Genomic DNA, 11,714 nt, shown 5'->3' with positions numbered 1-11,714 from the left:
TAGTTTTGTCCGTACGCCTTGTTTTAGTGTGAATTCTACGCTCGTCGTTATACATGAGGCCCCTGGTGACTGTGGGGGCCATTTTAGTACAGTGAACTCATTGTCATGTTCAAGAAACCAATTTGAAATGATTCGAGCTTTGTGAAATGGTGCATTATCCTGCTGGAAGTAGCCATCAGAGGATGGGTACATGGTGGTCATAAAGGGATGGACATGGTCAGAAACAATGCTCAGGTAGGCCGTGGCATTTAAACGATGCCCAGTTGGCACTAAGGGGCCTAAAGTGTACCAAGAAAACATCCCCCACACCATTACACCACCACCACCAACCTGCACAGTGGTAACAAGGCATGATGGATCCATGTTCTCATTCTGTTTACGTCAAATTCTGACTCTACCATTTGTATGTCTCAACAGAAATCGAGACTCATCAGACCAGGCAACATTTTTCCAGTCTTCAACTGTCCAATTTTGGTGAGCTTGTGCAAATTGTAGCCTCTTTTTCCTATTTGTAGTGGAGATGAGTGGTACCCGGTGGGGTCTTCTGCTGTTGTAGCCCATCCGCCTCAAGGTTGTGCGTGTTGTGGCTTCACAAATGCCTTGCTGCATACCTCGGTTGTAACGAGTGGTTATTTCAGTCAAAGTTGCTCTTCTATCAGCTTGAATCAGTCGGCCCATTCTCCTCTGACCTCTAGCATCAACAAGGCATTTCCGGCCACAGGACTGCCGCATACTGGATGTTTTTCCCTTTGCACACCATTCTTTGTAAACCCTAGAAATGGTTGTGCGTGAAAATCCCAGTAACTGAGCAGATTGTGAGACCGGCCCGTCTGGCACCAACAACCATGCCACGCTCAAAATTGCTTAAATCACCTTTCTTTCCCATTCTGACATTCAGTTTGGAGTTCAGGAGATTGTCTTGACCAGGACCACACCCCTAAATGCATTGAAGCAACTGCCATGTGATTGGTTGATTAGATAATTGCATTAATGAGAAATTGAATAGGTGTTCCTAATAATCCTTTAGGTGAGTGTATATTAGTGTATAGGCTATTGATGTCAACTGTGAAGAGGAAGGCCCCTTCAGGTATTGTAACCTGTTGTAATTTATTAATAAAATCATGTGTCCTGCAAATAACTATTATGTCGTTGTGAAATTGGATTTAAAAAATAATCAATATATTGTGCAGTATGATAGGTATTACTACCACAATCAGAAACTATGGGTCTACCTTTAAGGATTTCATCTGGGACGGTCCATAGAGTCCGGTCCATATGAATTTTGGGCAACAGATAAAAACCCTGGGGCGGGGATTATCTGGACCCATCAGAAAGTGCTTTTGTTTTAAAGTAATGAAATGTTTGCAATATAAGTCATTTATGATGCTATTAACCAATTTAGCTGTCTCCTGATCTAATGAATTGGTCAATGAGATGTAATAGTTTTTATCATCTAATTGTCTTAATGCTTCCAATTTATATTGTTTTGCATCCATAATGACAATCCCGGATCATTTATCTGCTGGTTTAATTATGATGTCTTTATTATTGCGTAAGGTTTTAATGGCCTTCCTCTGTTGTGCTGTGACATTGAACTTTTGAATATATTGATGCATTAATGTTTTAAATCTAGTATTGTTAAGTTTAATTAATTGTTTTATACCTGTAGATACCTGCTGTATTTTAGGTTCCCATTTAGAAGGAGCTGTGAATGAAGTTTTATTGTACTGTTGTTTATAATTAAAGTAATTTAATATTTCTAATTTCCTGTTGTAATGATGAACGTCTCTAGCCAATTCTGCATTGTCTGTCTGTTTAGTAGTATGGATAAAGGTAAGTCCCTTCTCTAGGAGGTCCCTCTCATCCAAGGTAAGTATAAATGTTTTTGATAAATTAAAAATGCTGCTATGGTGTTGTGCTTTAGACTGGCACATCTCCACCCTTAATAATTTAACTGCTCATTCCAGAATTTGAAGATTTGGACCGCTGTGTCCCTAGTCCAGTGGACCGGATCCCTAGGGTCCACTTTGAAACATAGTCGATTTAACTTAAGTAATGGTAAGCCATTCAGAGTGGGCCAAGGCAATGGGAGTATACCCCTTCTGCTGCCCGCGCATCATTTTATCCCCCCTTGGGTGTATTTGATCCTCCAGAGTGTTACCTTCTGTGGTACAGGGACCTATAAAAGAAGAATCCTGGAGATGAGTACGAGGGATCAGGATATGGTTGGGGCTAATGGTCAGAGCTGCATTCACATTCTGCGGAATGTGGTGTATTTCGGCCTGAATTTTGATCCGTTTAGGGCGGCAACTGGGGCCTAATTAGTGGTGTGGCTTTAATTGTTCAGGTTCATTATCAATATTCTGTGGTTCTGCATAGTGAATCTGTGTGGAGGTGGGGGAAGAGGTAGCTTTCATAGGGCCAAGTCTATCACTATTGGTGACTCTGGGGGAGGATTTTTGTGTATCTAATTTAGTTCTGATAATTTGTTCGGTAAGCTTTAAGGTATCAGGCCTCAGTTTATTTTTATACCTATTTTTTGCCCATTTCAGGGCCACTTCCCATTCACTCTCTCTCCATCTATCCAATCTGGGCAATAAGGCTGCTCTGCCCTGTTTATAATGTTCCAGGAAGATATTCATATTAGTATCCATCCAAGAGATAATGTTTTCCATTAACCTATTGCAAGTGATCTATGTGGGCATGGCTGGTTTTATAAACTGAGCCAGTTTTGTTGCCTGTTTAAGCATTCCCGGTGGAAACACATTAGTTTTAAGTGTCTGTTACATAAGAAACATAAGAAATTTACAAACGAGAGGAGGCCATTCGGCCCATCAAGCTCGTTTGGGGAGAACTTAACTAATAGCTCAGAGTTGTTAAAATCTTATCTAGCTCTGATTTAAAGGAACCCAGGGTTTTAGCTTCCACTACACTAGCAGGAAGACTATTCCATACTCTAACTACATGCTGTGTAAAGAAGTGCTTCCTCAAATTTGTTTTCAAATGTTCTCCCGCTAATTTCCACTTATGGCCACGAGTTCTAGTATTTAGACTAATATTGAAATAGTAATTTGGCTGAACAGCATCCAGACCCGTTAGAATCTTATAGACCTGAATCATATCCCCCCTTAGTCTCCTTTGCTCAAGGCTAAACAGATTCAGTTCCGCTAACCTCTCCTCATAAGACATTCCTCTAAGACCAGGAATCATTCTCGTAGCTCTTCGTTGCACCTTTTCCAAGGCAGCAATGTCCTTCTTGAGGTATGGTGACCAAACCTGCACTCAGTATTCTAGGTGGGGTCTTACCAAGGAATTATATAAGTGTAACATCACCTCCCTTGACTTAAACTCCACACATCTAGAGATATAACCCAACATTCTGTTCGCCTTTTTTATTGCTTCCCCACACTGGCGGGAGGGGGACATGGAAGCATCAACATACATACCGAGATCTTTCTCGTAATCAGCTACCTTTATTTCAGTGGAACCCATAAAATATCTGTACTTTATATTTCTGCTCCCTGCATGGATTACCTTACATTTATCTGTGTTAAATTTCATCTGCCATGTATCAGCCCATTCGCTAATTAAATCCAGATCCCGTTGAAGCCTCTCTGCTGCTAGATTAGTATCTGCTACCCCGCCCACCTTTGTGTCGTCTGCAAATTTAACCAGTTTACTGTATGTATTTGTGTCAATATCATTAATGTAAATTAGGAACAATAGAGGTCCTAAAATTGAACCCTGCGGTACCCCACTATGAACGGAGGCCCACTGTGACATTGTGCCTCTAATAACTACTCGCTGCTTCCTGTCAGTTAGCCAGTTTTTGATCCAAGTTGCCACAGTTCCTAAAATCCCTGCAGCTTTAAGCTTTAGCAAGAGACGTTTGTGGGGGACAACATCAAAGGCCTTCTGGAAATCTAAGTAAATCACATCATAGGCCTTTTTGTGATCAATTTCACTTGTAGCTTCCTCAAAGAACTCAAGTAGATTCGTTAAGCAGGATCTACCTCTCCTAAATCCATGTTGGCTATCCTTTATGATGTTATTTGCATCTAGGTAATCTACCATTTTCACTTGAATTATAGCTTCCATTATTTTTCCAGTAATGCTAGTTAAACCGATTGGCCTATAGTTTGCTGGATTACTTCTATCCCCTTTTTTGAATATGGGTGTTATATTAGCATGCTTCCAATCTGATGGTACCACACCCGCAGATAACGATTTCTGGAATATTAAAGTTAAAGGTTGGCTAATAATATCCCTCATCTTTTTTAAGACTATTGGTAAGATGCCATCAGGCCCCTGCGATTTATTTATTTTGAGTTTAGCTAGGCTTAGTATCACATCAACCTCAGTTATACATATATTGGTCATAGACGATGCTGTATTCGTATTAATTGGTGGTAAGTTACTTGTGTTCTCTATTGTGAACACCCTTGAAAAATAATCATTAAACTCATTTACCATATCAATTTCATTATCAATTATAAGTCCCTTACTATCCTGCAAATTAGTGATTTCAGCTTTTAGTGCTCTCTTGGAGTTAAAATATTGGAAGAAACCTTTACTGTCATGCTTAGCCTCCAATGCAATTTTTCTTTCTACATCCCTCTTGGATAGCCTAATGTCATTTTTTAACTGTAGACTTAGATACTCCTGCTTAATTTTGAAATCATTAGTTATTTTCCATTTTTGGAACAGAGCCCTTTTCCTCCTGACTTTATTCTTAATTTCCTTAGTAAACCACCTTGTTTGTCGTTTCCTAGATTTAGTTTTGCTGGAAACAGGTATGAAGTCCTCTTGCACTTGCAACAATGTGCTTTTGAAAAATTCCCATGCCTCTTCTACTGTTTTGCTATTTAACTCTGTCCAGTTTACAGTTTCTAATTTCCGTCTCATACCATTAAAGTTAGCCTTCCTAACATTGTATACTTTTAATTTCGACTTTGCTCTTCGGACACTAAAATTAACCTAGAATTTAACCATGTTATGATCACTACCGTACAATGGGTCTAAAACCTCTAATTTTCCAATCCTATCCTGGTTATTACAGAAAACCAGATCAAGAAGGGCTTCTCCCCTGGTAGGAGTATTAACAAACTGAGTAAAAAAACAATCCTGTACTAATTCCACCATCTCAAGTTCATTTACAGAAGAGCCAGAGATTGTGTCCCACTGTATCCCAGGTAAATTAAAATCACCCATAACCACCACATCATTTTTATTACTCATAATCCTGATATCATCATATAATATTCTGCTTTCCTCTACAGCTACATTAGGTGCTCTATAACAAACCCCGACAATTAGGCCATTTGAATCTTTAGCATCAAGTTTTATCCATACAGCTTCTGAATTTTTATTTTTATCAGTGAGATCCCTTGCCTGCAAGTTTTCTTTTACGTATACTGCAACACCACCTCCCTTCTTGCCTATCCGGTCTCTACGGAACAACGTATAACCATCCATATTATATTCATCACCATCATTGTCACTCATCCATGTTTCAGTTATTCCTTTAATGTCATAATTGTCTGAAGAAATTAAAGCCTCTAAGTCAGTAATTTTGTTTCTAATACTCCTAGCATTCAAATACAGACCACTAATGGTAGGCCTTTTACAGTGTCTACTTTTAATATTTATTTGGGCATTCCGTCTCTCCCCACATAAATTCTTAGCTGACCTCCCTGCCCCCCCAGTCCCTAGTTTAAACATTCCTCAACTATTCTGCACATACGCCTCCCCAATACACTGGTTCCCCTATGGTTCAGGTGTAACCCGTCCGGCTTGAACAGGTCCCACCTGTTCCAGAAGGTCTGCCAGTGCCCCATAAACCTGAACCCCTCTTTCCTACACCACCATTTTAGCCACGCATTTAATCCCCTTATCTCAGCTAACTGTGCCTTACTTGCACGTGGCACGGGAAGTATTCCAGAGAATACCACCGTGGATGTTCTGCTTCTAAGCTTATCCGCGACTTCTATAAATTTATCTTGCAGAACAGCCCTTCTTCCCTTTCCTATGTCATTGGTGCCAACATGCACCACGACCACTGGATCCACCCCGGCTGGGGCCAAAAGCCTGTCCACTCGATCTGGAAGGTCCCCTACCTGGGCACCAGGCAGGCAAGACACCGTACGGGACCCTCTATCACGGGTGCACACATAACTATCTACACCTCTTATAATTGAATCCCCTACTACCACAACCTCCCTCCTACTGGGGTTAGGTGGCTCCTTGGTGCCCAAGGGCTCACCTGCCTCCACAGTCTCTTCCGGCTCTAAAGCTGGAAGCACCTGAAAGCGGTTAGACACCGCTACTTCAGGTGATGCCGCCTCTGTGAATTGTGTACGCCCTTTTCTACGTCTACGACCTACGTTCACCCAGCTCTCTCGACCTACCTGTTCATCATTCTCCCCCCTCCCCGCTTGTGACGTACACACAGTCTCCCTAGAAGGCGTATTAACTCTCTCGTTTAACTCATTGTTATGTTGGATGAGAGCCAGTCGCTCCTCTAGGTCACGAACCTGGACCATGAGTGAGTCAACTAACCTACATCGCTCGCAGACGAAATCCGACTGGACGCAAGCATCCAGAAGGGCAAACATCTTGCAAACACAACACTGAGCTGGCCCCATAATTACCTAACTCACTATGTCCCCGTCCTTTACTCCCAGCCCAGTATATTAATAGAGAATATTTAAACTTTTAGTTGATCTAATTAACGTATAGTTAAAACAAAGTGCCGCGTACACGAAAACACTAAATTAACACTTGCGTTAAATCGGAACTTTATTATAAATTATCCGGCAGCGTCAGCGATAACAACCTTTAAATTAAACTTTTAAAATAACCAAATTTACAATTACTTACCCGAGATTAACTTCCTGCTGAACCACGTTTAGCTAAACTAAAGCGAAGTTGCTCTAGGGAGGCCAAAAAACCACAAAAAACCCTCTCAAAGCAGGCTACTGCCGGAGCGGGAAAAAAAGTGGAAAATGTTCTCCCGGCCCCGACCGGCAACCGAGCAAAGCTCCGGAGCAACTGTCCTTTTAAAGTTAATGTTACCGATGTTCGATAATATTACCCGCGGGTGTTTGATGCGAAGGACGCAGACAGAAACGCCGCTCGCGCCCGCAGCTGTCGGTAACACTCACGCTGTCAATTAACAAGGACAGACAATTACACACGTAAAAATAAAAGTTAAAAATGAAACAACAACCACCCTCGTAACCGTGCTGGCACACAAACACTCAAATATACTTTACAGATAATTCAAATCAACCGCTTCAACAGGCGCACAACACAAGTGCACACAGCGACTACACCACTCCCGAACAGTACAGCAATCCCAGCAGCCCAATCAGGAAGGCTATTGTTCAACTACCGTAAGGTGATGGGTAATTTGTATAAGTTTAAAATAAGTTTTGGTAATGTTTTTGTCAAAATTGTATGCCTTAGATTTAGTGTTGTGTTGGTTTATACTGGGTTCCATAGTGTGGGCCTGATCAAGATCCGCCAGAACAGCAAACCTATTCTGAGCCGTACACATAATTAAACAATCAAGCCACTAGGGGGACCAAAAAGAAATCAAGATAATCTCACCGCTGCAATGTAATAGGTACCAGGGACGTACTCTTGTAGTCCTTAAAGCCGCATCCGGATGGATGAACAGGTCCCAGGGATGTTGTGTCCAGACGTAGAAGGCCTCAGGTGGAGGCCACCTTCCCTGGGCCCTGTAATCCCCTTTGTACCTGGAAGCAGGCTGGTGGATCTCTTGGTGAGTCTGTCCTTATTAGTCCATATGATGGTTTCTAACTGGCCCACTCCGATTGGTATTAAACCTTTATTAAAATAACAAAATAAAAGCCCTTCCAAAATATATAAAATCACAAAATAGATCTACTGTTCAGATGTTAGGTTTAAAGATCTTGAAAAAAGTGCTTTTTCAGAGGACAAACAAGGCCCGAATGGAACCGAGGCCTTATATGTAATGTGTGTTTCAATTAAAATCAACCATGTGACCGTGTCCCATGACCGGAAGATCCACCCACTTCCCGCCCCAACCTTCCCATCCCACCCCTTCCCCCTCCCTCCCTAACCTGTAATCTTATCCTAAGAAGAAAGATGCAGGTCAATGGCTCTGGCTGAGTTAGGTTAGGGCAAGAAAATATCATCAACTACATTATAAATGTTTATGGTGCACTGGCAACATTGTACTCCCCTGTATCTCTTTTCCTCCTGTGTCTCCCTTTGTTTACTCGTGTTCCCTTTTTCCATTCCGTTTGTCTTGTCCTCCCCTTTCTCTTTCCTTTCTGTCGGGCTTCAACCCTAGACTGGAGCTCGTAACAATGGTCAGACAGACTAATTTAGGATGCTAGTTTTTTATTTTCTTTGTGGATTAAAAAGAAGTCCCCCTTTCAGTGATCTAAGTGGATGATTTGGATTATAAGCATTAATTATAAGGTAGACACCTGGTTGACCTTTTAGTGCCTTTTTAAGTTAGCAAACATTTTTTTAAGTCAATTCTGTATAAGAGAGAGCCAGTGAAGGGAGCTAAGAACAATGGTTATATTTTCATATTTTATGCTAATAGTAACAATCGTAGCTGCACCTTTTGAATATGCTGCAAGGTGTTTAGTGTGCTTTACCTAAGTGCCTTCGCTTGCTAGTATTTTGTAACTGTAGAACGCAAACCTTTAATATTACATGAACATGTAATTTGAATGAGAGGCTTATGTCTAACATGATACTCAGATTATAGGCCAAATTGATCAAATTTGATCAAAATTTTGAGACCCTCTGGGGCAAGGGCTGAAATTATAGCAGTCGTATCTGTGCTCTTGTCTCAAAACAACAGCACTGCTGTTTTTAAATAGTGTTCATTGTGTATTTGAATGTTTAACCACCAAAAGAAATATACCTAAAGGCAGGCCAGTGATTAAAATTAGCTCAGTGTTGAATGAGACAAAAGGAGATGGTGTAGATTAACAGATTGTCTATGGTTAGTTCAAAGCAAATCCAGTACATCAGTGAGTGGTGTTAAGACCCATGAAAGATGCACTGGCAGTTGAGGACCTTGCAGAGTTTTATTTCATTCAACATTAAAGATAAAATCAATGTTGTAATTTGCTAATGAAAAAAAAACACATAACCTATTCTGATATATAGAGCAAAACAAAACCACGTGAGTCTGTGCATCAGTCATGCACTGTGGTTAGTGCTGGTGTAGCATTTTTTTTATGACATACTGGGCCTCTTGATAAAATTGTAGATATATCTGAACATCGCTGCCAGTCAGCTGCATGACCTTCATTGAAACAGTGTATAAATATGCTAACAGATTGTATCAGAAGCATAATACTCCATTACTCATTGATGAATAATTCCATGAACATAGCAATATATACATTACCTGACAGTAATATTGTAGGAATATATGCATGTAATTAGAAATATGTAAAATACTCACAACAATATTTTTAACTACTGTTACCCTCTCCAGGAAAAGCAGTAAGAAATCATGATGAATGGTGACATATTTTGACCTATATTTGCTAGTCATTACCCATCCTCCAATGACATCTCTATAGAAGATTTTCTCATTGAGAACTGATCTGCTCTGCGGATATCCTGTGTAATGTTCAGGTAAATTGCAACAAAGTGCTCCTTTAATGCATGCTCTGAAACTGGTGCACCTCACCTTTTGTCTCTTCTGGTTTTACTAGCAATACATTAACATTAGTGCACAATCCCAGGATTGTATACTGCAACTTTTTTAAAGTTACAGGACTTTTTCAAAGGTACAGGACTCTACAAAAGCAGATTATTAAAAATAACCAAAGCAACTTGTGACCAGAGTAGGTGCAAAGCCAAATTTTGAGGCCAAAATTTTAAATGCAAATAGCAGGACAATAAACAAAGCTTAATTAGTATCCATTCATGTGGTGTAGCTTACAGTATATGACTGATTCATCGAGTTGAAACTGAGCCCATTAAAAACTTAGTAACTTGGCAAACAAGGCCAAATTAAGATACTGAAAAGGTAGAATATCTATCATGCAGACTTTACATGAAAATCATGTTTGTGGTTAGTCGTGGTTAGCTTTTAATCCATGCTCAAAATGGATAAAATAAAAAAATGCAATGAGAAATTTAATGATCTTGAGAGTTTTTATGTAGAACTGAAGCATCAAAGCATAGATTGGTAACCCCATAGTGTCTAACAATCCTTGGCAGCTTTGAGCAATTTGGAATGTTTACATGAATCTAGTCACCTGCTTCATTACCACAAAATACCACAAAATCACTCATGAGATGAAATCAGGCTACCTGAGTCACATTAGCCCATTTGTCAACATAAAATAATAGGTACAGATGCAATCTACGACCTTCCACAGTAATAAAGGTGAAGTTAACGATTGAATAACAGAATTCAAGTGCATCCTGTAAAGTGGAATGTATGTGTGGGTCATTAAGTTGTTAATGTGTTGGAGATATATAAAAAAATTACAAAGCACAAAAGGTTGAGGGTAGGCAGGGATCATCAACCTGTCCTTACACAGACAAATGTGTCCGTGGCAAAGCTGTCTATGTCTTTGGTAAAAAGTTACGAAGGCAACATTTTTAAATACCATGTCTGTGGTAAAAAGTTTCACCAATTTTGATGAACTGGCTGGCGTGAGATTTTCAACTTGAGACTGCACACGCATTTTCATGTATGTAATAGTTCTATTACCTTGTAATCAGTCTGTAGGGTTTGCAAATTACCCCAAATGCTTTTGATACAGCTAATTTTAAAACTGAATAATATAAATTTGCAGTAAGATTTCTTTTGTGAGCGTGAGAGTCTGAAAGTGTGAGTGTTACACCAGATGTGTGAGAGAGGCAATCCTGTAAAAATTGCATTTTGATCACAATGTCCATTAGAGTTTGTTATGGTGTTGATCGCTGGTTGAGGAAATAACTTATTGAAAGCAGGTTTTAATAGGTACACTTTACATTTGACTTTGAGAAATGATGGAGATGTATTGCTAAATTCACATTTACTACTGAAATTGACCAGGCTTGTCTTCTGCAAATGTTAACTCCGACATAGGTATGCAGATATGTGAAAAGAGCACATGCTCCTATTTTCGAAATGTATATTGTACATTTTTTAATTTGTGATGATTCGACCGAAAAACATAATATAAGTGACATTATAAGGTCCAGCATTCTCATAAAAACCTAAAAGTCGCTTTGTAGCTGTGATAGTACTTTGACTGTGATTAATAACCAGGCCAGATGAATACATATCGGGCAATTGGAAGCTCGTAGGTGATGAGAATGTTACTCACCTGATCAGAAATTATGCCTCTACAACCTGCTATTCAAAACTTCCAAATAACCTACAGTAGGCATTGAGTAAACCTCTTTAGCCTGTATAATTAATTGGATTATTACGTATTTCTTAAATTAAGCATACCATTTAAATATACAATGTGCAATAATATTAGTAAAACATTCATAAACAATCAGGCAGTGGCTTGTAATGCCATCCAGCAAGCATGGTATGCTGCGATTTTAATTGTTTTACAGCAGTTTCTCTTTTTTCTGCACCTCAGCTGAACACTGTGCAATTGACCACAATTCTGCAAATTCAGAAAAAAAAACGTGTCAACCCACGTACCACTCTGCGCTGCCCTTGAAGCTGGATTTATGATAAA

The sequence above is a fragment of the Paramormyrops kingsleyae genome, chromosome 16 (assembly GCF_048594095.1).
Source record: "Paramormyrops kingsleyae isolate MSU_618 chromosome 16, PKINGS_0.4, whole genome shotgun sequence".
Taxonomy (NCBI): Eukaryota; Metazoa; Chordata; class Actinopteri; order Osteoglossiformes; family Mormyridae; genus Paramormyrops; species Paramormyrops kingsleyae.
Note: the sequence above shows the minus strand (reverse complement) of the source record.